General features: G+C 35.2%; 1 protein-coding gene across 4 annotated transcripts in view; it reads right to left on the bottom strand.

The window, feature by feature from the left end:
- Positions 1-26,476, bottom strand: part of CNTN4 (contactin 4) — a 1,178,424-nt gene that overhangs the window by 554,128 nt on the left and 597,820 nt on the right. The window lies entirely within an intron of this gene.

Below are 26,476 nucleotides of genomic sequence, written 5' to 3'. Positions count from 1 at the left end.
ATAGGACAGTACTGAAAGGATCCAATGAAAATATTTATCCTCGCTCCTCACTTTTTCTTTAAAAAAAATCATTATTAATGGAGCAATTTGAAGTCTTAAGCTATAAAGTTATTTGCCCCAAGTTATAAAGTAGTAAACACAAGTCCTCAAATGTGAACACAGGCTCCTAGATATCACATTCCTGCTGCTGCTGCTGATGATGATTTTTACTATGCTATTCTTTTTATTTAAATAAAATTATTTAAAACTTCATAATTGTCCTCAAAGTCTCCTTTTTGCATTAATAAAGTAGGGTGTTGTCTGTTTACCACACACATGCTTAATTCTGGAGGTTCCTACAAATGCCTTTTCTCTTTTCACACAATAGCCCTGTTCTTCTCTGAGCAATTGTTCAAAACCAATTTATTAATTCTCTATTATGTATATGGCACTGGATAAGGCAGTGGAAAGAGAAAGACAGAAAAGGAAAAATCCCTACTCTCAAGCAGCCTACATTCGTTTGGGGGACAATACCTATGTAAAGACTGGGGATTCTAAATCCATCTCAATTAATGTAATTATAGAAGATCCAGATGCCTCAATCAAATCAATCAATTGATCAACAGTTTAAATTGGATGTTAGGGAATTTTCTTAAAACCCAACCTAGGGTGTAAACAAGGCTTTAATCAATATGAGAGAATTAAAGGGATGAAGGCAGATCAGACCACATGGCAAAACATTTATGATTGGTTAAGGTATTTAATGCAGAACTCCTGAGTTACATATAAAAACAGCAAATCAGTTCATTATCTTCCTTCAAGAGATAAATGAGTTCAGGGGTAAAGGTGTCAAAGTTCAAGAGAAGAGGATTCCAGTGAATGTTGTAATAAATTCTCTGCAGACAACATCACTTGGGAATGGGGAGAGTTCTCTTTCTTATCTTTCTGTCTGCCCTTACTGACCATGTTATCAGGGAGGATGTGCCAGTGGGGAAACAACATATCCAGCCAAGAGCAGAGAGGGACACACAAAGACACACATGGATGCTGAATGACAAGGAGGAAAGTTGTCCTTTTTCTCCCTCTCTTTCTCTCCTTCTCCCATGCGTTCTCTCTCTCTCTCTCTCTCTCTCTCTCTCTCTCTCTCTCTCTTCCACCTTCTTTCTTTCTGTCTCTCTCCCTCCTTCCCCCTCCATATATATATATATATGTGTGTGTGTGTGTGTGTGTGTATGTGTGTGTGTGTATTCTATATTTATCTTATATGTGTGCCTTACTAATATTATATTCCTTCCCCCTCCATATATATATATGTGTATATATATATATATATATATTCTATATTTATCTTATATGTGTGACTGACTAATATTGTATTCTAATTTTGAATTCAATGGACCTATGTCTATTTGTGAGAGAAAGAACACCCAGGCTGTTAGGAACTATTTTGGTCCAATTATTTTTACTTAGTCAACCTAGTACATGTTTTCACTAAAAACTAATAAAATTCACTACTGTGGGCTTTTGAGTGACACAGATAGAAATTCAATCTATCAAAGTTATCTCTCAAATTCTTAGACAGCAAAAATGGTGAACCTCTATATTACAACTGAAAGTTGGGGTAATGATCCCAGAGGAAGTGCTACACACACACACACACACACACACACGTGTGTGTATGTATGTATGACATATACACATATACATACATGCATATATATACATATACATACAGAATATTTGCAAAATTTAGTAAACCAGAAAAATTCTTCATATTATAGATTGTGATTGAAGTAATTTTGAAAAAATGACAACAACAAAATAAAGAATTCTAAGAGATAGGAGTGAGAAGATGGAACGTCTTAGTAATGAGAAGAGCAAAGATATAAGATTCACTTCCTCAATCTAAATTATGTTAGAATCCTACCTCATTCAGTACCTAAAGGTATAGGAGTTGAAATCCTATCTCTTCACTGAGCTTCAGTCTTCTCATTTGTAAATGGGGTATGATGAACTTTCAATACCTCCTTTACATACTCATTTTGAAATTTAAATTAATATCATTTAAAGAACCACAAAATTTAAATTGCCTTAAAATGTTAGCAACTATTACTACTATTGTTAAGAGCATTTTGATTCATCTTAATGTGAGCAAGGAAAGTGTATCCCAAAATCCTTAGTGCAATTGTAAAATATTTAAGTCTTAAACTGCTATAAGATTTGGGGACAGCTTGTATTTATCAAATCATGTATAGGTTTTTATTTGTTACTCTCAATCCCAAGACATATATTTGTACATACACATGCACATACATATAAATATGCATATAGATAGATAGATAGATAGAGATACACATATTCTGTCTCATTATGTTTATTATAAAACATTAAATGCAAATTATAAAATCTAAATTTTAAGTGATTACACATAAGGAAATCAGATTTAAAAGATAAAGGGACTCTTTGAGGCTACTAAGGGCCATCTGAGTGCACAGAATTCTCATCAAGTCACGAAGACCTGAGTTGTGAGGCTAAACTGAGATAATGTCTGTGAAACACTTAGCAGAGTGTCTGGTACACAGAAGTCTGTCATTAAATACTCATTTTTCCCCACCGCAAGGACTTTAAAAAAATAATTTTTTTTCTGATGATACATGCATATTAACTTTTAAAATACACATTTCTTTATAAATCATATTGGGAGAGAAAAATCAGAACAGAAGCCTACCCCATGGATTTTAGAAATGAACAAATCTAACCTTCTTATTTATAAGTGAGGGTACTGGGACTAGGACTATGAAACAACTTCTCCAAAATCATACTTACCAAGTAACAGACAGAAGCAGATATCAAATCCAGATCTTCTGATCCTTGGGTTCTTTGCAAGCCCAATAGTCTTTCCATTATAATAGGCTGCTCCTTGCTACATTTTTTTTCTTACCTCAATATATGAAATTAAATAATGTATCTGTGATGAAGTAAAAGAAATTTCTGCTCCTACATCTTTGTACGTCATAGGTATTATTAAGGATTTAGCCATCAAACCTCTCCTTGGGGATGTATTTATTCTGGGTTGCCATTATGGGTTATGGAGATAATTTCTCAAGTCTCTGTCCCTTACCCAGTAATTTTTTTCTGAGTCCCAGTCACATATTTCCAGCTACTTGATGAATATATTCTTGTGATGCTATGATACTATAAAGAATTTGAAATGTTGAAATTTGAATATCTCTTCTTCCCAAACTTTAGAAGAACTTTTCTCTCTTGGATTTTCTATTTCTGTTAATAGATGTTTATGTTTGCATTAAATTGGATTGAAAAGTGATGATTACTTTATCATCATCATATTACCTCTCTCTTATATTTATTGCTGGGTTAAAAGCCATCCTTAGATTTAAGTCCCTGCTATGGATAGTTAAAAAAAACCTAGAACAGGAATTTTTTTTTTTTTTTTTATGTAATACTGAGGCAAGAACATTGGGTGTGGGTGGAGTCAGGAGACTTAAGAGGCAAGGTTGAAGAGAGACATCATTCTAGTAATGGGCAACAGCAAATATACAGAATTTATTGTCTCACTCAACTTAGATTTGAATTCTTCATTCAGGACCGTAAGCATACTCGCCATTGCTCCAAACTTGAATTCAAATTGTGCCTCTGATATTTATTACCTGGCATGCTGCACAAGATATTTAACCTTCTTGGTCCTCATTTCCTCTTCCATAAAATGAAAGTGTGGATAAAGATGGGCTCTACATTTTTGGTCTTCTCTATGATTCTAGAGTCATCTCTCCTCCCTATCTCCACTTTCTCAGCGCCCATTAATCTCCACTCTCTTGTAATTTTGAATATAACCGCATCCATCTATTGATATTCCTCTCTCAAAATTAAAAAAAAATGATATTGTAATTCATAAATTTAAAAAATATTATTTTCTCAGTTTTCCTTCCACTTTCTCTCTCTGCATCTCTTGACTTCCCTGAGGATGTCTACAAGCTTCTGTGATGCTGCTCTTTCATCATTCTCCATCTTCTTTTCTGACCATTCCCTCTTTTTGTCTTCCAGAACTCTTTTCTGGACTCTCTTCTTTTCTCTTTATGCATTCTCTATTTTAAGGAATTAAGTCATTCCTCTAGGTTAAATTGCCATCTTAAAAGATAATTCACACACACACACATGTCATACACACATAATGGCCAACTAAAAATTCATATGCTCTCTCTCTCTCTCTCTGTCTCTCTCTCTTTCTTTCTCTCTCTCCCCTTTTCCTTTCCTCTCTCCCCCTAATAGTTTCTGGAGTCATTTCTGGTATACTTGCAGACATTTCCACTTGGATTGATATTTCAAATTGATATTTCATTCATATTGATATTTCAAATTCAACATGTCTGAAATGGAATCCATTCTTTTCATGCAAACTGTTCATTCCTTAAACCCCACCATTTTTATTGATGACATGATTTTCCTCCCAATTTTCATATAGATTCAATGTCAACCTTGACTACCCTCTTTTACTCCTTAGCACCCACATCATCTTATCTCCATTCACACAGACACTACCCTATTTCAGATTCTCAGTGCCTGAAATTGGACCATTAGAGTATCTCCTAATTGGTCTTCCAGGCTCACATCTTTGCTTACTCAATAAAGTACAACTTTTCCTGAGTCCCCTTATTAATAATGTCTTTGGTCTGAGACTATTTCCAATTTATTAGATAAATGGATGGATAAATCAATCTTGTCTATGTATATATATATATATATATATATATATATATATATCTGTTTACATATTGTATCCCCTAGCACTTTGCACAGTACCTGGCACACAATGAGTACTTAATAAATGACTGATGATGGATTGACTAGGTATGCAATAATGTTTGTTGGATAGAAGTGAATTGAATTCAGAAACTTTGGGTATTGAGGTCTCCAGAACTTCCAGGGTAATTAATTGCACCTATTCCATGGGGCAATATGAATACAAACATAAGTAGGAAATTTTTTTCAAATATCCAAGTATCTTGAGCTATATCAATTGCCTCATGAAGTCTGTACTTGTTTTCTCATTTTCTTTCCTGCCAACACTTTTGGTTCAAAGTATGAGGAACTCTTCTGCAAACACTGACATGAAAGCTTGGTCTAATTATGCATTCCATATAGACAATTTCAGAGATGGAGAGAGACTGGTGCCCTTATCAGAGTGAGAAGATGGAAAATAAGATGTCTATGTTGTACAATTGTGTAGTCTTGCCTTCCAGACTGTGCTAACCTTTTGAATAGCTGCTGGGAGGAAAATACTTAGGAAATCTTCAAGCAGTAAGAAATGTCAGTTATGGTTTTTTCCATCAATTAGCCTCCTACATATACATGGAGAGACAATTTAACCAATGACAAGATGCTATTTGTCAGTGTAAGATAATCAAATGTATAACTAAGGAACGTAAACTTCAGCCATTCATAAAACTTCAAATCACCAGTTCCATCCTTGTTTGAATGGAATAGAATCTGAGAGCATGTGATTTTAGAGCTTCATAAGACAACAACAATAATAAAAACTTACTGTAACCATGTAATTAGTGGATTTACCTCTTAGCTCTTCATAATGCCCAGCACTGAAACAAAATCCCTGATTGGATCCCATAGGTAGCTTAAAATCAATAGCTGCTCCTTATCACTGTAAGATATACCAAGAGTCACCAAGAGGCTTCAGAATCTTTTTTTGGAGGAAGAGTATCCTTTAATCTGTATATCTTTGTGGTGGGAATTTGTAAATGATTCAGAGCTTTATAGGCTATGAGCAAAAGTCTTTTCTCTGATCCACAATGAAGTTACAAAGACTTGAGATAGAAACTATTTAGATTCAGTACCAGAAATAAAATATAGAAGTGATTTGGCCTCTAGGACAATGCTTGTGGATATTAAGTAAATAATGAAAAAGCACCTTCATTTTTCTCCCATATAGACTCTTTGAGATTGGAGGAATCTATGTATTTGCTATACTTGTTTTTCCCTTCTGATTATTTGTGTTGAAGGTAAGCAGCTAGTTGACCTGAGTCAGGATTGTGTCCAGAAATCTAAATCTTGAGAACTGTTGGATACATTTCCCTACTTATTGGATAAATCTCTGAGAAAGTCTAAGTTGATTTATAATTTGGTGTGTAGTCGACTAAATGCTTCCATGAAAGGGCTCACAGGATATTCAAAGGGCAAGGGGGCCATTATGGCTTAGGTCATCAGTTTGAACCAGACCTCAGATAGGTAGTTATTGATTGAATGTTATCACCATGTAAAGAATGATAAATTATGTTGGCAGGAATCAGTCCATCCTTAAAGGAGAGGACTCTTACTATTACTAGTCCAACTCTGAACCAGAGGAAAAAAAGATATAATATCGAGGGAACTTACACTATTCTGCTGTTTGAAAAAGGTTCTCCAAACCATGGTATAGCTCAGTGGTTCTCAAACTTTTGTTTTCAGTATCTTTATCCTATTAAAAATTATTGAGGATCTATCCAAAGAGTTTCTGTTTATCTGGATTATATTTATAGACATTTACATATTGGAAATAAAAACTATTTTTGAATTTGCAGATGCTCTAAAAGGGTTTCAGAGATCCCCAGGATTCTCTAGACCATACTTTGAGAACCAGTGGTAGCTGAGTCAAGAATTCCAGAAGGCCTTTCTCTCTTCCTGAGTCATATTCTAACTGCCAAATAATGGAAATGGAAGGAGGAAGAGGATGGAGGAATGAGAGACAGAAGGTTTCTCTCCAAGATGGATTTGTTCTTTGTAGTCACTTATAGTAAGAAGCTATTTTTGACTACAAGGTCAGAAAAAGGTTCATTAAAAATATGTAAAGATAGTAGCTAGTCCGGTTTACATGGGTTTAAGAGAACAGATTTCTCATACAAATGAGAAGGGAAGTATTTGGATGGTATGTAGTAAGAGGGAAAGGCTAAATTCAGGCCTAAAGAGCTCATTGTCTCATTGTGTTGACAACTAGGTAACACACTGGATGGAGCTCAAGTCCTGGTATCAGAAGACCTGCATTCAAGTATAACCTCAGGTACTTGCTAACTATGGCAACTCACTAAATCAGCCTCAGTTTTATCATTTATGAAATGGGGACAATAATGACATTTATTCCAGGGTTGTTGTTGTGACCATATTCAAGTGTATCTATAAATGTTTAACATAGTATTTTAACAAATTCTTCTTCTTTCCCTCTCTTCTTCCTTCCCTCTCTTCTTCTTTCCCTCCCTTCTTCCTTCCCACTTTTCTTCTTTCTCTCCCTTCCTCCTTCTGTCCCTCCTTTCTTCCTGCTCTTCTTCTTTCCCTCCCTCCTTCCTTCTCTCTTTCCCTCCCTCCATTTCTTCCTTCCTTCCTTCCATTTCTTCCTTCCTTCCTTCCTTCCTTCCTTCCTTCCTTCCTTCCTTCCTTCCTTCCTTCCTTCCTTTCTTCTTTTTTTCCTTTCTCCCTTCTTCCCTCTCTTACTCCCTCCCTCCCTTCCTACATTCCTTCCTTCCTTGGCAAAATGTAAAGTTCCTGTTATTGTCTGATGCTATATATTCTGAGGGTTTTAGTTGAGACACTGGATAGAGTACTGGGCCTGGGGTCACAAAAACTCATATTCTTGAGTCCAAATCTGGCTTCATATACTTACTAGCTTTGTGACCCTGGGCAAGTCACTTAACTTGGTTTGCTTCATTTTCTTTAGCTGTAAAATGAGCTAGAGAAGTAAATGGCAAATCATTTCAGTACCTTTGCCAAGAGAATCCCAAACTGGGTGACAAAAAGTTGGACGCAGCTAAAATGACTCCTGAAAAATAACATGCCTTCTCAATTCTAAATCCAAGATCTTCAATGCCGACATCAGATGGATTAAGAGACCATAATTTAGCTATTCGGATCCAGATAACACATACACAGACACCACTCTCCAGGACAGTTATTATTTGCTTATTAAATGTTTTCTCCCCTATGGGTTTGAATTTAAAAGGTTGTTTCTGAATCTGAGTGCTTCAAGTGAACAGCTCTGTCCTCACCCGGTGACTTTTTTCCAAACATGAGGTTAGGTGCTTAGCTCTTTATTACTGCTGTGATGCCATTAGAGTTCTAGTCCTTTCAGACAAAAATATATCCTCCCTTATTTTTCAAACTAATGGCATCCAGTGAGCCATATATTTTCTGTTACTGACAAAAAGAGGCTTCCCAGAGCAATTGGAAGCTGCAGTAAATAGTGGGGATTTATCTTTGTGCATCCTCTGGAATATCCATGTTCACATTCTGGCTGTGACCTTTCATAAAATTAACTTCACTGGTAGGGAGGGTCTTTATCTCTGCTCCCCTAATGCATTGTCACCCCAGTAATTAACTGGGTGACAGGAAATGACTTCTTTCTAGACCGTTATCCATGTGGTGCTTTAGGTGTCAGTTCTGTCATCCACTCTTTGAATGAATAGTATTTGTGGATATAGTCTCTCTCTCTCCAGTACTGGCAAAGAGTATGGAGTCTCCCCATCCCTGGAATATGGATATCAGATCTAGCAAAGGGAATGCTTTTACTTGAGTGCCAGATAAGGGTTTCTTTTCTCTCTAAGGGGCTTATTGTTACAATATTTAAAGAATTATTCCAATTACCACAAAGAAAATTCACTATGGCATGAACTATGCATGGTGAGATAATACTGCAATGTTGTAAAGATTTTTGAGTTATTTGTACCTTCATCTTTCCCCCTAAAATAAATCTGGGGTTTCCTTGAAGTGTATATGACTTCTACCTTTGCCAGATGCACTGCTGAAAACCAACAGAAAAGGCAACAGTTTCATGCTTGCTTTGGGGAGTTGACTTCATGTTTATATTCCTTCTTTATAGAAGACTCTGTATTTGTCAAATCATTCAAGTCCAGACACCTTTCCCCCCCCCCCCCACCTTCCACATTTCTAATGCTCCCTGTTCTAGGCCTTCCCTAGAAATCAAGCTTCACAATCAAGCTGACTTTTTACCCAGGTCCATGGATGGCATGTTTTGCTTCTCTGATTATTAGAGATTTTCAGAATGTAATTGCAGGCTTCCTATTGATCCAGGAGATAAGGCGGGTGGCTGAGAGAGCAGTTCACTGCAGCTTTTAACATTTAGTCTTGCTTATCACACCCAAGCTGATCATATCAAGTTAAACTGTTCACCACATAATTTCATCTGCCATTATGTTTAAGTTGTGAAAGTAAAAATTCTGTTGCCAGGGTGGCAATTGAAGGCAACGTGTATGTGTTTTGAACCTAAAATAGGCCTTTGCCTGGTGGAGGAGGTGGCAGTAGCTATGTAGAGAAGTAGCTTGTTGTAAAGGCTAGAGTACTAGGCCTGGAGTTAAGAAGAATTGGGTTCAAATTACATTTCTGACTCTGACTTGCTGTATAACCAAGCGCTTACGAGCCATGAACACAGCTTTTCTGAACTCAGTTTATTTATCTGTAAAATGAGGAAAATATCTGAACACACTTGTGAGTCACAAATGAGTTAATTCATATAAAATGCTTTGCAGACTTTAAAGTACTACATTAATCTTTACTATTATTATTTTAATTATCAATTACTAATATTTCCTCCTCAGATCTTTGTATCTATAGAATCATGGATCTTGCATTGACTTAACAAAACTTTTTAAAAGCTTTTATTTATTTATTTATTTTTTGTTAAGGCAATTGGGGTTAAGTGAGATGCTCAGGGTCGCACAGCTAGGAAATGTTAAATGTCTGAGGTCGCATTTGAACTCAGGTCTTCCTGACTTCAGGGCTGGGGCTCTATCTACTGTACCCCGTACTGCCCTAAAACTTTTTGTTTTCCAAACATATGCATTGATAATTTTTCAAAAATGACCCTTACATACCTTTGTGTTCTATACCCCTACTCCCTCCCCTAAATGGCAAGTAACCCAATATATGTTATACATGTTAAAATATATATTGAATTTAATATATGTAAACATATTCATACAATTATCTTACTGCATTAAAAAATCAGATCAAAAAGGAAAGAAAAGGAGGAAAACAAAATGCAAGCCAACAATAACAAAAAAGAGTGAGAATGTTATGTTTTAATAAAACTTTTTTTATTGATTTTTATATACATTAGTCATTTCCTCATTTATTCCCTTTCCACAATTGAACATTTTCTAAAACAAACAAACAAACAAACAAATAAACATTTAAACAATCAAGAGCATACACAACATTCTGCATCTATGGTCTCCCATCTCTCAAACAGGAAAAGGGATATAGAGTTCATCTTCTATTCTTTTGGGTTCAAGACTGGTGATTTGTGTAAACTTTTAATGATCTATCCTGACCCAGTCTATGACACATGAAAAATGCCTCTTCAGTGTTCAGAGATAGAAATCGATGATATGGACCTTGGTCAGTAGCCTGGTCTAATGACATTCCACACTTAAGTGAAGATGACTTCCTGACTAATTCTAAACTAATTAATAAATGAAGGAGGCTTCCAAAGAGGTTACAGCAGGGCAACTTTCTCCAGTACATTATCATCATAATTATTATTATTATTTTGCCTATGGCTGTCCTAGCTCAACTTGACACAGACCACAATAGGTTTGATGGTGCTTGCTTCAGCAATTCTAAATATGAGTTGCTTTACCTTTTGCCATTGAGCACCAATTACTTTTGCACCAAATGTCTCAGAGAGGGGGAAAATCATATCAAGAACTCTCAGAAAATTATATCTGACAAACATAAGATGAATGGTGTCAAAAACAGTAAGGAGTCTTTGAGTCACAAAGTTTGCTCATGGTGTAATTAGCTGAGGGAGAAAAGAAATGATGGAAATCAGAGTTAGGATAAAATACTGAGGTGTTCTAGTTCCTTATTGGAATGCTTTTAAGTCTACCCCTTCCTATTGCTGAAAGGAATAATGTCACTGAATTCCTTAAAAGATTAGATGCATTGCCATACAACAACAGGTTTAAGTCTTCAGTCTAACATGTGAGCCTTAACTTACCATAAAACAAATAAATATGTAGTTTGGAGAAGGAGATTCTCCAAGAACTACAAATGAGTCTCTTTGTAAAAGATTAGTATTTTTTTTTAAAAAAGGCATCATGATAGAGAATAATAAGGCAATTTCCAAGTCAGGAATTCCTGAGTTTAAGCCCATTCTCTGACACTTGCTGTCTGTGTGATCTTGACCAATCTTTTGATATCTCAGTGGCCCAGGCATTTTCCTACGACTTGCAGCTTGCAGTGTCAATTTTCAGTGTAGAGGGAATTTTCTCATTGACAAATAGTTCCTGACTCACCTCTACATCTAAATCTAGTATTTCAAATCTATGGATTTGAAGAATACACACACACATGCACACATATATGTATATACATTTTTGCATATGCATACTTATATTTATATATCTATCCATCTCTTTCTCTATTATTCTTTCTCTCTCCCTCCATCCCAGTTTCACTCATTTTCTCTCCTTTCTCTCATTCCTTCTCTATTTATTTGTCTTTCTATCTCTATCTCTCTGTTTCTGTTACTCTATATTTCTCTCTCTCTGAATATCTCTGCCCTCTATCTGTGTCTGTCTCTATCTTGCTTCCCAACCCTTTTGTGTTTTGCCCTAGTTATCTATGTTAATTGTTCCTACTTCATATTGTACCTAGATACTCTCCTATAGTTAGACAATAACCAGACACAGTTGCTGTCTTTGGGTATTTGAATGGTTGATTCTTGAAAGAAGGATTAGGTTTGTTCTATGTGTCCCCTGAGGGCAGAACCAGAAAATACAGGCAGAAATTGCAAATAAGCACATTTAGATTTGATGTTAAAAAAAATCCTAAACTTTCCTGCACACCCTTTGCAAATGTATTCAAAGGAGAGTCATATAAATGAATATAATAGCAGCATAGGCAATGTACTAAGATAAACCTGAAGAAAGAATAATTGTTTTCTTAAAAAGATGAAGAATCAGGAACGTTAAATGGAGAAATGGCATCTCAGGCAAAAGGAAGGATTAGTAATTCAAAGGACAAAGAGTAGAATGCAATTCATTTTTGGTACAGGAGACATCAATGGCTCAGAGACATGGGAACGAGGACATACATAGGACTTAGCTCTAAGGAGAGATAGGGAGTGAAGATAATGACTTATGAATCATCTGTGGAGAAGTGACAATTATATCATACATTACATGAGATCAGCAAAGCAAAAGATAAAGAGAGAAAAGAAAAGGTCAAGAGCAGACTATTGGAGAAGACCTATGCTTAAGGGATGAGGATGAGTAGTTATTAAAAGAGACTAGGAAGTTCATGTCAAGAGTCCAGTTTCACAATAGTCAGTGGTAGAGAGGTTATTGAACAAAAGCATATACTCCACTGGGACAAATCTATCTGAGAGTTTCAGATGGATGAGAAAAGGAACAAATAAAAGGTCATTTAATTTGGTAATAAGAAGGTCACAAATGACTTTGGAGAGAATTATTGCAATAGATCAATGCAGAAAGAAGGCAAATTGTAGGGGGTAGATGGGTAATTGGTTAGGTAATACACAAATAGTGGATGAAAATATTGACCACTTTCAGGAGGCTGGCAATGAAAGATAGGATTGGGATATACAATAAGGAGGCAGAATAAAGGGAGATTTTTCCATCTCTCCTTTCAGATAGGGAAAACTGAGGGAAAGCACCAGGCTAATGAGAAGATACTAAATACTGAATTTTCAGAGTGGATGATTAGTGCAGTAAAACTACAGTGTGGAGATGTGCATGTGTATATATGTGGGTGTGGATGTGTACATATGTATTAAGTTCAGCATACAGAATGTCACCTGGAAGCAAGTATCACTTCAAAAATGCCATCGCAAAAAATGGCAAGAAAACACTTAACAAAAAAAATCATTAGCAGAAATAACTGATCAACTATGACATTCCAAATCAGAAGAAGAAAAACAAATAGACATGAGATGTAACAGGACCCTCAGCCATTCTCATAACAATTTATTTTCATCCATAATAATAATAGAGCTGCTCCATTTGTCTGTTTTCCCATTCTCCTCAAACACCAGATAAAAAAGTGGTACTGCCCCTTCATGAATGTCCAGAAGAACATCTTGCACTGATCTAGTACTTTTAGGAGAAAGGGTTGAAGTGACATTATTTGAAAGATATTCAGTGAACATAAAATCATCTCCAGGATAATACACTATGATCAAGTAGGATTTATACCAAGAATGCAGGGCTGGTTCAATATTAGGAAAACTATCAATATAATTGGCCATGTTAATAACCAAATTAACAAAAACCATATGATCATCTCAATAGATGCAGAAAAAGCATTTGACAAAATCCAACATCCATTCCTATTTAAAACACTTGAGAGTATAGGAATAAATGGACTTTTCCTTAAAATAATCAGCAGCATCTATTTAAAACCATCAGTAAGCATCATATGTAATGGAGACAAACTGCAACCATTCCCAATAAGATCTGGAGTGAAACAAGGTTGCCCACTATCACCGTTACTATTTAATATTGTATTAGAAACGCTAGCTATAGCAATAAGAGCTGAGAAAGAGATTAAAGGAATAAGAATAGGCAATGAGGAAGCCAAATTATCACTCTTTGCCGATGACATGATGGTATACTTAGAGAACCCCAGAGATTCTGCTAAAAAGTTATTAGAAATAATCCACAACTTTAGCAAAGTTGCTGGTTATAAAATAAACCCACATAAGTCATCAGCATTCTTATATATCACTAACAAAATCCAACAGTCAGAGTTACAAAGAGAAATTCCATTTAAAGTAACTACTGATAATATAAAATATTTAGGAATCTATCTGCCAAGGGAAATTCAGAAACTTTATGAGCAAAATTACAGACCACTTTTCACACAAATTAAGTCTGATCTAACCAATTGGAAAAATATTAAATGCTCTTGGATAGGGCGAGCAAATATAATAAAGATGACAATATTACCTAAACTAATCTATTTATTTAGCGCTATACCAATCAGACTCCCAAAAAACTATTTTAATGACCTAGAAAAAATAACAACAAAGTTCATATGGAAAAACAAAAGGTCAAGAATTTCAAGGGAATTAATGAAAAAAAAATCAAATGATGGTGGCTTAGCTGTACCAGATCTAAAATTATATTATAGAGCAGCAGTTACCAAAACTATTTGGTATTGGCTAAGGAATAGATTAGTTGATCAGTGGAATAGATTAGGTTCAAGGGATAAAACAGTCAACAAATATAGCAACCTAGTCTTTGACAAACCCAAAGATCCCAGCTTTTGGGATAAGAACTTACTGTTTGATAAAAATTGCTGGGAAAATTGGAAACTAATATGGCAGAAACTAGGCATTGATCCATACTTAACGCCGTACACCAAGATAAGGTCAAAATGGGTTCATGACCTAGGCATAAAGAATGAAATTATTAATAAATTAGAGGAACATAGGATAGTTTACCTCTCAGACCTGTGGAAGGGGAAGGTCTTTATGACCAAAGCAGAACTAGAGATCATTACTGATCACAAAATAGAAAATTTCGATTATACCAAACTGAAAAGTTTTTGTACAAACAAAACTAATGCAGACAAGATTAGAAGGGAAGCAATAAACTGGGAAAATATTTTTACAGTCAAAGGTTCTGATAAAGGCCTCATTTCCAAAATATATAGAGAATTAATCTAATTTATAAAAAATCAAGCCATTCTCCAATTGAAAAATGGTCAAAGGATATGAACAGACAATTCTCAGATGAAGAAATTGAAACTATTTCTAGTCATATGAAAAGATGTTCCAAGTCATTATTAATCAGAGAAATGCAAATTAAGACAACTCTAAGATACCACTACACATCTATCAGATTGGCTAAGATGACAGGAAAAAAATAATGATGATTATTGGAGGGGATGCCAGAAAACTGGGACATTGATGCATTGTTGGTGGAGTTGTGAATGAATCCAACCATTCTGGAGAGTAGTTTGGAACTATGCTCAAAAAGTTATCAAACTGTGCATACCCTTTGATCCAGCAGTGTTACTACTGGGCTTATATCCCAAAGAGATTATAAAGAAGGGAAAGGGACCTGTATGTGCACGAATGTTTGTGGCAGCCCTTTTTGTAGTGGCTAGAAACTGGAAACTGAATGGATGTCCATCAGTTGGAGAATGGCTGAATAAATTGTGGTATATGAAAATTATGGAATATTACTGGTTCTGTAAGAAATGACCAACAGGATGATTTCAGAAAGGCCTGGAGAGACTTACACGAACTGATTCTGAGTGAAATGAGCAGGACCAGGAGATCATTATATACTTCAACAACGATACTATATGATGACCAGTTCTGATGGACCTGGCCATCCTCAGCAACGAGATCAACCAAATCATTTCCAATGGAGCAGTAATGAACTGAACCAGCTACGCCCAGAGAAAGAACTCTGGGTGATGACTAAAAACCATTACATTGAACTCCCAATCCCTATATTTATGCCCACCTGCATTTTTGATTTGCTTCACAAGCTAATTGTACAATATTTCAGAGTCTGATTCTTTTTGTACAGCAAAATAACGGTTTGGTCATGTATACTTATTGTGTATCTAATTTATATTTTAATACATTTAACATCTACTGGTCATCCTGCCACCTGGGGGAGAGGGTGGGGGGTAAGAGGTGAAAAATTAGAACAAGAGGTTTGGCAATTGTTAATGCTGTAAAGTTACCCATGCATATAACCTGTAAATAAAAAGCTATTAAATAAATAAAAAAAAAGAAAGAAAGATACTCAGTGAGCAATTTTTGAGGGCACTCAAAGTACAGAAAATTGTGAAGTGACGTAAACAGCTATTGCTCAACATATAGCAAGAATCTCTGAATACTAATATTCGTAGAAGACATTTTACCAATTACATTATGCTACAGAAATGAAACAATCATCTTAGTGAAATCCAGAGCAATTTGAAAGTGATCACTGGAGTCCTAGTCATTTGGAAGCAAAGTGGATGAAAAAAACATATTGCCTAAATCATGACACATGGCTGGATGGATTGGATTGCAGTGGATGGGGGGAGTGGGGTGTCAGAATTGGGAAAACCGAAGTTCAAATTCAGCCTCTGATACTTAGTAGTTCTTTGCCTTTAAGCAAGTCACAGTTTCCTCAACTATAGAAGGGCTGTTGGGAGGATCAAATTAGAAAATGCGTTCTAACATTGTAACTAGAACAATGTCTAGAACTGAAGCATTATTATTCTGATTGAGAAGATGCAATGAGGCTGTATCATATTAATAAAGAAAGGCTTGTTCCTGAGAGATGGCCACACAATTTCTTTCAAGGATATGTGAAAAGATAAAAGTCAGTCATGTAACAAGAATGAGAGACAACATATAGATAACCTCCTTGTTATACAGACTGGGAGCATAGCTCATAGATAGATAGGGTAGCTGAAGATAAATAGATTGCTGATATCTGGGGTCAGAGAGACATGTGTTTGAATGCTACCTCAATAATTTGCCACTGTGTGAGCCTGGACAAATCATTTAATGTCTCTAACCTTTGCCTAGAATTGACTATATCACGTGGGAGACAATGGTATAGGATCACCCTACATGGTGTACACTCATCAGAGAATTTGCTGTGCTCTAAGAGCAAAGCAGAACTGAATTAACTCAAAAGAAATGCAAGATTCGCAAAGTTAGAGTCCAACCCAAATGTTCACAGGGACTATTTGCGTTAGACCTCTGGCAGAGCACTCTAAGCTCGTATTGGTCTGATCAGCCACAATCAGACGCATTGTAACTCAACTCTAACATACTGACACCATTATGGTCCTCTTCGAGAACAAAGAACAAAAACCAACCAACCAGTATAATATAGGTAACAATAGTAAATACATCACATGTTTGGGAATATCAAATGAACTCAAATCTATAAAGCATGTTGAGAACTTTAAAATACCATACAGATGTTAGCTATTATGACCGCCCCTGAAAGAAGATAGACTGGTGCATTGTCTATGGAGAATTGATGGGGGGAAAATTGAACAGGCTCATGAAGGTGGGATCTTGGAATCAGGGCTGGAAAAAATCTCAGAAAACATCTAATCCAACCCTCTCATTTTCCACATGTAGAAAGTAAGGGTCAGGTGAATTAAATGACTTGACAACATCAAACAGGCAGTAACCACTGACTATAGGAATTGCATTCTGCATGTCATGTTGAAGAAGTACTCAACTGATGAAACCATGGGTCCATCAAAGCATTTGTGGTTGTTCGATCATGTCCAGCTATTCATGACCTAATGGACCTTGCTATCCATAGGGGTTTTTACTGGAGTAATATGCCATTTCCTTTTCCAGTGGATTATGGCCATCGGAGGTTCACTGACCTGCTCTTTGTCACATAATAAATATCTGAAGCTAGATTTTTAACTGGCTCCATGCCCAACTCTCTATCAACTGAGCCACTTAGCTGCCCGATCAAGGTTTAAATTATATTTTTAAAAAGTTTAAATTCATGAGGATGTTTTTTATTTGAGGAAAATAGAATTTTCACTTTGTTTCATTTGTTTTGATTAAAAAAAAACCTAATAGTGACTTATATTAAATCGACACAAGCACATGGTTGTCTGCTAGGTGTCTGATCACCCTAAAGAATGGTATAGAACAGTATGAGAAAAGCCATTTTAATCACGTCTATGATTTGGTATATACCCAAATGCAACCATCCCTGACGCCCCCGAGTTAATTACTAAACATAAAAGGAAATCAAATTCCAAGGAGAAGCGAAGCCTTTGCATGACTGCTAATTTATGTAGGCTCCCTCAGCAGAGTACTGTGGAACCCTGCTTTTTTATGGTAGCCTATTAGTAAGGACAAAATGTACTTGCAGCTACACACACTGATGATGCAGATTATAAGACATTATCTCTTGTTGTGCCCCTTTTATTTCCTCTGGAAGATGTGTATTTGTTTTGAGACATTCACCCTCTCTCTTTATTGACTCCTGCTTGAAGAAACATATAAGAATGACTGTGCATTCTCCCATAGCCCTAGGCTAGCAAGCTGCTAAGTGCTCAGCAGAAGGCTGCTGTATGCAAAAGAGGGCAAGGGGATGCTAGTTCATTCTCAATTTTGAAGTATCAGATATTGGAAAAAATACCCCAATGGTAAGAGAAGGCTATTATTCTCTTTGTCAGAGTTAACACAATATTTAACGATTTTAAATGTCCAAAAGCTTTGATTTAAAGAAACACAGACGGGGCATTAATTCAGGTATTTGTTTAGATACTACAATAATTCTTGAGTTTTTGTTTTGTGTGAAGTAGTTGAAAAGAAATAAAAGAAACAATGTTGGCAAACTTGGAAACATCATTAATTTTCTGCATCATGGTTTTATTGTGAAGAATTAAAGTCTAATAGTGTCCTACTTTAGATTTTAAGGAAAAACAAAATGTGCATGTGTTTTTCAGTTGAATCTTGTGGGACAGTCACTGTATCTAAGACTTTTCATCACACAAATTCACTTTTGATACTGTAGGATGTAGGGTAACTGGAAGAAGTAAGGCAAGTCAGATGATCTCCAAAAAGACATATCTGGATAGAAAACAGTTTCATATAAAGACAATAACAAATATCTAGACTGCATGCAGGATATATGCTTTATAGATTTGAGTTCATTTGATATTCCCAAACATGTAATGTATTTACTATTGTTACCTATATTATACTGGTTGGTTGGTTTTTGTCCTTTGTTCTCGAAGAGGATCATAATGGTGTCAGTATGTTAGAGCTGAGTTACAATGCGTCTGATTGTGGCTGATCAGACCAATAAGAGCTTGGAGTGCTCTGCCGCAGGTCTGATGCAAATAGTCCCTGTGAACATTTGGGTTGGACTATAACTTTGTGAATCTTGCATTTCTTTTGAGTTAATTCAGTTCTGCTTTGCTCTTAGAGCACAGCAATGCATGCATGCATTAGGCCAGACTAATGAATGGCTTGTCTAAAAAGAAACTGAAGAAGGACCTTTTACTATCTAACCATAAGAGGATTCATACTGTATTCACTTAGTATGGGAAGGTGTAGATGGTATGTGATCAGTCTTTTTAGGGGGGACTACCCATATCAATAAGATCACTGATCTACTAAAATATTCCAGTCCTAGACTATTTGAGTACACTAACTTTCTTTTTTTTCAGCATTTGATGGTGACATTTAGGCCAAACCATTTTAAAAATCAAGCTTAGTATTATTTTAATGGCTCCAGCTTATAAAACCAAAAATTCCTTGTCATCAGGGGAGTGTTATAATGATTTTAGCTCTACAAATGGGAGTTAAGCTGAAAAACCATAAGACTAGGGCTTCAAAAACAGGGAGGAAACTTTTGAGTAAACTTTTCACCATGCTGAACTTCACTGATTTGAAATTTACTTAAAGATCAGAACATGTTTTAAAGGTTTCCTCTCCCATAAATATGAGACATTTGACTTATATAGTGGCATCAGTATATCTGAACAGCTTCACCCCTAAATCTACGCCACATTCAGATTCAGAAAAGGAACTCAGAGAAATGGGTTTTAAATGGCAGCTCCTGCAATCATGGTCTCAATAACATTTGAGAGGACATTGGAGGCATAGGGGATATTAAAATATATTCACTGCTCTTGCTTGGTACCAAAAGTAAAATGTTGGGGAGTCTCTTTCAGATTGTTTTTTTTCTTCCCCAACCCACCCCTTTTAAAAGCAAAGGATTGATTTAGGTTACTAGGTCAATCAGATGATTTTGAAATAATCTTTGGATGAGATTTCTGTAATAAGTTCTAACCATTAAAACAAAGTATTTAATGAAATTTTTTTTTTGGGAGGGAGAAATAGAGGATGATCTATCACAAAATACGTAAAGCTACTAGCATAAAAATTCATCAATTTAGATCAGTTATTCATCTATAATTTACTACTGTCTTCAACATCTGTAATGGCATTTAAATGTTGAATAATGCTAAGAAGTTAAGTGATTTTCTTATAATTATGAACTTAGAATTTTCAGAGACAAGACAAGAATCTTAAGTTTCTAGACTCCTAAGGTAGTTCCCTTTCCATTGAGCAGCTAAATCCATTTAGTTGTGACCCATGGATACAATATTCATCAATACTACATCAATCAGATGGAAAATGAACAAATAATTCATAGAAATGCCAAGAAAAGAAAATAGAAATAATCATTTGTTTTCTTTCTTAAGGTCCGATAGAAAAGAAACATGGCTTCTCTTAAAATAGTAATACTAAAAAGAGAGAATGCTTTAGAGCAGAGTAGAACTGTGAGATGGGGGGAGGAGATGAAGCAGTTCAATCAACATATGAGGTAGGAAGAGATAAAATTACTGTAAGCATTGGGAATAGAAAGCAACTCTCGAAAGAGATAAGGTGAGGTCAATGTCTTGAGATAAAGGTCTGAGGAGTTTTGAACAGAGCCCAAGTGAGACAGGAAGAATTGAAACTTGAAAGTACAGAGATTGTTTTAGGAAGGGCATAGAAAAGCCTGTGATCAAATGAAGAAAAAAAATCGAAAAATGAAACCTGGAAGTGAGAAGAGACAGGAGATGGAGAGATTGGGAAGCAGGCAAAAAGAAACAATTCTTGAATCAGAAAGCAATTGCTTTACCAAAAGTCAAGGGCAAATACAAAGGAGATTCAAGCAACTAAATGACGGGGAGGCAGACTATTAAAGATGGCAGAATTTTACTTATTTTGTTTTAGTCATAGGATGAAAACATGTGTTTTATGTTTATGGCCTTCTGTGGCAACATACTACCTCAAATTAAAAAAAAAACAGTTACTGTCTTTGAACTTTGTAGCAAAACCTCTGCCAGAGACTAATAAATACCTATATTTTTGAACTAGAAGGATGATGAAAAAAAAAAGCAAAACTAATCACTGGCCTTCAGGAGCAGGTGAGATATTATAAAAATTATTTTTACTGCTGAGAGATATCTGAGGTTCAGAGAGGCTATATAGCTTGCCCAGTATCACACATTCTCACAAAATTTGGAAAGAGAGGGGAGAAGGCAGTGATCTTCAAGATTATCTAGTTGCCAATCCCTTGACTTTATAGATGATGAAACTGAATCCTGGACAAGTGGGATGATTTAGCCCAAGTCACTGAGTTTGTAAATGACTGAGCCAGAACTCCAAAGCAGATTTTCTCTGTCTTTCAACGACATGTAGAGTTAATGACAAGTAAAAAAGAAAAAGAAAAGAATCCAGTTTCTTGCTACCTAATAGATGACCCTCTCCCCTTTACAACATCACATTATCACAAAAGACTCCAACATCTTTTGTAACTGAACAAAAAAGAGAAGTGCTTTAATTATAATTTTGTTGTTCCCAGCATAAAGATACATACCACTCTTAAGAGGTAACATCTTACTAAAGGGAAGCTGGAGTAGCCATAGAAATGACACTAATAGAGGACAGAGATTCTTCCCCAGAGAAAAATAAATAGTAACAAAGAGACCCAACGTAATAAAACAGGAAATGAACACCGATTCTATAGCCAATTAATACTTCAGGAGGATTTTAAGTGTGAAAAGAAGACTAAGCCATAAGTGCCAAGGGACTTGTAATGACCAGAAAAACATCAAAAATCCATACAAACATTACACTTTCTAAAATCTCTGCTCAACACAATTTCATAAGAAAATGGTCATCTCCCAAGTCACCTTCAGTATAATTAGAGTACTCACTTTTTATGAAGTGACTTTAGACCACTAGTGAAAAGACTTAATTTAAGATACTCAATTTAATTCTGCAGTTATTAAATGCCTATTATGTGGTAGATGAGTCAGAGACAAAGACAACCCTTCTCCCTCCTTCAAAAAAAAGTCTTCACTCAAAGAGTTTATATTCTATTGGGAAGAAATAGTATTGGATCATCAGAACACAGAATCATGAATTGGACCTGGAATACTTTTGAAAGGCCTTTGAGCCCACCCCTTCTTGTTTTGCAGAGGAGGAATCAATGACCCAAGATCATACAGATAGTAGGAGTTTTGAATGCAGGTTCTTTGACTCAAAATCCATTACTTTTTTTTATTGTTCTAGGTAAACCACATAGTAAATACAAAACACATAGCAAGTAAATACCTAGCAAATTTTAGGAACAGGGAATATATCAATAGCTACAGGTATCAGAAAATATCCTAAAAAATGATTCATATGATACAACAATTATGATAAACCCTAGAGGGAAGGTGGAATTTCAAAAAATCTGCAAAGGTAAAGGACAATAACTCAGGAATAGAGATAGGAAGGGCAGCCTATGCAAAGAAACCAATATGTCATTAGGTCAAAATTGCCTTCATATGTTACGTATCTTGGGATAGATTTGTGGGGTTAATACATTTACATTTATATTTATACATAGGTATAGATAAACACATATATCTATCTATATCTATAGAGACAGACAGAGACACAGAGAAAGAAAGAGACAGAGACAAACTCTTGGAGATTTAGTATTTTGATTTCTGGAAGTGTCATCTTAACTAGTTGTACTTAAGTTGAAATTTTATAAACAAAATTTAAATAAATCAAACGGATGCTCTTTCTATAACACAAATACATCTTTTGTAAAGGAAATTAATATTCCATATCACATTCTTAAAAATGTGGATGTTTTACATGATGAATTAGCTTATAGTGAATCATTTGTATGCTTATTTCTTTATGTTCTCCCTCCCCCAACTTTGTTTAAAATATGGAAAACTATTTTAGATGTATCTGCTTTCTTATTTCTTTCATTAATCTTTTTTTTTGGGAGGGATGAAGGAGAATGAAGAGAGAAAGAGAAAAATGAGAAAATAATCCAAAGCTAAGGATAGCCATTTTCATGTGATCCTTTCCCCAGGGAATTAACACTAAACATTACAGCATACTGGGTGCAACAGTCATTTTAACTTGTGATCTCCTGGCAAGCCAGAAATCTGTAGGTGTATATTTAAATCAGCAAAAGAAAATCTTGGTGTGAATGAAGAAGTTAATTATTAACCTGCAGTTATCCAGCTCCATGTATATTGAATTAAGACCTTCTATGATTTGGCCCCAACTTAGCTAAACAAGACATGATTTTTACATTCTCCTGAAATCCAATCCCATACCAGTAAGGAGCCCAACAACAAATTCCTTTCTCCATCTCCCCTGCCACCTTCATAATCTACTCTAAGGAAAGTACTGTGCAAAGCTGCCTTGGCTTAGAGTGAAAATCTTTTTGTTATTTTTTTTATTATAGCTTTTTATTTACAAGTTACATGCATGGGTAATTTTTCAGCATTGACAATTGCCAGATCTTTTGTTCCAATTTTTCCCCTCCTTTCCCCCACCCCCTCCCTCAGATGGCAGGTTGACCAATACATGTTAAATATGTTAAAGTATAAATTAAATACAATATTAATATACATGTCCAAGCAGTTATTTTGCTGCACAAAGAGAACTGGACTCTGAAATAGTGTAAAATTAGTCTGTGAAGGAAATAAAAAATGCAGGTGGACAAAAATAGAGGGATTGAGAATTCTATGTAATGGTTCTTAGTCATCTCCCAGAGTTCTTTTCACTGGGCGTAGCTGGTTCAGTTCATTACTGCTTCATTGGAACTGATTTGGTTCATCTCATTGCTGAAGATGGCCACGTCCATCAGAATTGATCATCACATAGTATTGTTGTTGAAGTATATAATGATCTCCTGGTCCTGCTCATTTCTAGAGTGAAAATCTTAAACAGGCTCTACCCACTCTGTTATTAATCTGACTTTGTCTTTATTGTTGGAGACAGAATCAAGAAGTGAACTGTTACCTTATCATTGTGCTTCTATCACATTTATCCCCTCACTACAAAACCTTGCAACTTCTCAGAGGCTGAGAATCAACTTTAATTTTACCATTCCTCACCCAAAGGACATTGCAATATGTAGGTGAAGAGAAAATTTATAATCCCAGACTGCCTAAACAGAAGCTAACTTTTCTGATCATCATTCTCTGGTCCCTCATATCCATACATGTTTCTTCCATCCCTCCAATGATTCCTACCTATTCTTTCCTAATTTTCCATTATGACCTACTGAATCTCTGATGAAGAGGTAGGCCCTGGTTAGTCCAAATAATGAAAACTTTCAGGTTTCCCCATTATTTGAATGTATGTTGAATAGTTCCATTTGACTGAAAGTAATGATGACATTTTACATAGTTATAATTTCATATAGCACAACCCAAATGTATGTCATCACTTCAGGGTATTCATTATTTGTATTAATGGACACTAGCCATTTGTAAAAAAAACAATAACAAACTAAACTTTATATTAGACCTGTGTCATCCATCTAGAAATCATTTATATTTACTTAAATGAGCATAGTTCCCCCCCCCCACACACACACACAGAATATAAACACCTCTTTATGGTGAAGGGATATATTGTCTTTTCATTCCTTGTTCCTTGAAAGGTGATTAGATTTAATAGCCACTTAATATTAATTGATTTGCATTGAAATCAAGTACTTTATACTTCAATGAGGGACTGAGTATTTTTTTATATCATGTTCCTTACTTTCTAACCTCTGAAACTAAACTTGATATTTTTTAAGCATAGAATACCTACCATTCATTGCTTCAAGATCCATTTCAAATGCTTGCTAGGCCAATAGGAATTTCTCCCTCTAAAAGTTTTCAGGATAATTTACATGTATCTCTTTAGTTCATTTCTACTTTATAATATTTGGCATATGTCATCCTCTTTATGAATTTGTAGAGAAGATGAATATCCTCACACAATAAGGCCAAGCGCGCTCCACTTTACTATATATATATATATATATATATATATATATACTCAACATTATTTGTTTAATGAAAAACAGAACTCAGCATGGTGTTTGGTATGTTTTTTAAAGGAATATAAAAACAATTCTCTGCAACTGGGGAAAGGAGAGGAAAGGAAGTGTATCACTACCCTGACCAAGGTACTAGAAAATCAAAAAGATGACTTCCCACATTTTTCTTCATAAAGAATTTATAGGAAAATGTGACAGACTAACAAAACATTTTTACATTCTTAGATGGAGACATTACACAAGTAAAATATGAGATCTAAAGGATCATTCATTTCAGTTTATTCATTCCCTACTTAGTAAAGTATGTAGAAATTTAATTGCTCAGTTTGGGATCTGAATATACCTAAATCAAATCCAAATCCAAATGATAAAGCTAATGCAGGCACAGGCCATTCCAGTAGGTTTTAGAGAATATCTTTTGACCTGTTATTATGTAGTACGGATTTAAGAACTGACTGGCATCTTCAGATTGTAGCTCAGAATGATGTGATTTCCCCTCTTAAAACTATTTTGATCTAATTTAGTCATGTCAGAATTTTTAAAAAGATACAAAATTTAGGAGGACACTGAAAGGAGCAAGGGGGAACCCCAGGAACAGGGAAAAATCAGTAATATAGGATCAGTAAGTAAAAGGAGAAGCCAATATCTATTTGTGCTATGGAAGAGAAAGTAGCATCCAAAAGGGACATCTATTTCAACAGGCATCCCAGAAAGAAGTCATGGGTTAAAACTACCTGTAGTATTGATCTCTTCAAGGAATGAGGGAGGTTTCAAGAAAGGGTCTGTCCTTCCCCCAATTTAGTTTCTCTGATAAAGGCTTCAATTTGTGTATATGTATGTGTGTATGTATGTATGTATATTTGTGTGTATATGTATAAGTACATCTACACATATAAAATCAGCTAAGTGGGACTGTGGATAGAATCCTGCTCCTACAATCAGATTAGTACTTCACTTCCTGAGTATAAATCTGGCCTCAAACACTTACTACCTCTGAAATTCTGTCATTTAATCCTGTTGGCCTTAGTTTCCTCATCTATAAAATGAACTAGAGAAAGAAATGGCAAACCATTCCAGTGCCTCTGCCAAGAAAACCTGAAATGAGGTCACAAAAAGTTCAACATACCTTAAACAACTGAAAAAAATATGTATGTTTATATGCATGGATATATGCATATATGTATTTATATATGCATATGCATGTTTATAAATGGGAGCATTCTCAGAGAAATTATAGTGTTATTTCATTATGGTATCATATATATATATGCACATACAAACATATACATATACAGGCTTTCTATTTTTTCAGTGATAGAGAGAAAAGAAAAGATATGCGTGTTAGTAGAAAAATGTAAAATAAAATAAAGATACAAAACAATTTCTGTTCAAATGTTTCTTTATCAACATTTCTAAAAACTGAATTTATATACCAACCATAAAGATGCTAGATGCTATTAGAATTAAACATAATTCAAGTCTGTACCTAAGAGTCAAGGTTTTTTAAGCTGGGATTATTCAGTTATTGTTATTGTATTGCTCATTATTTGTTTGTTTTATATACATTCCATCAAATAGTAATGACAAGGACCACATGGAATTGA

Source organism: Sarcophilus harrisii, chromosome 1 (assembly GCF_902635505.1).
Source record: "Sarcophilus harrisii chromosome 1, mSarHar1.11, whole genome shotgun sequence".
Taxonomy (NCBI): Eukaryota; Metazoa; Chordata; class Mammalia; order Dasyuromorphia; family Dasyuridae; genus Sarcophilus; species Sarcophilus harrisii.
The sequence above is the reverse complement of the archived record's forward strand: the minus strand, read 5'-3'. Positions and strand labels throughout refer to the sequence as shown.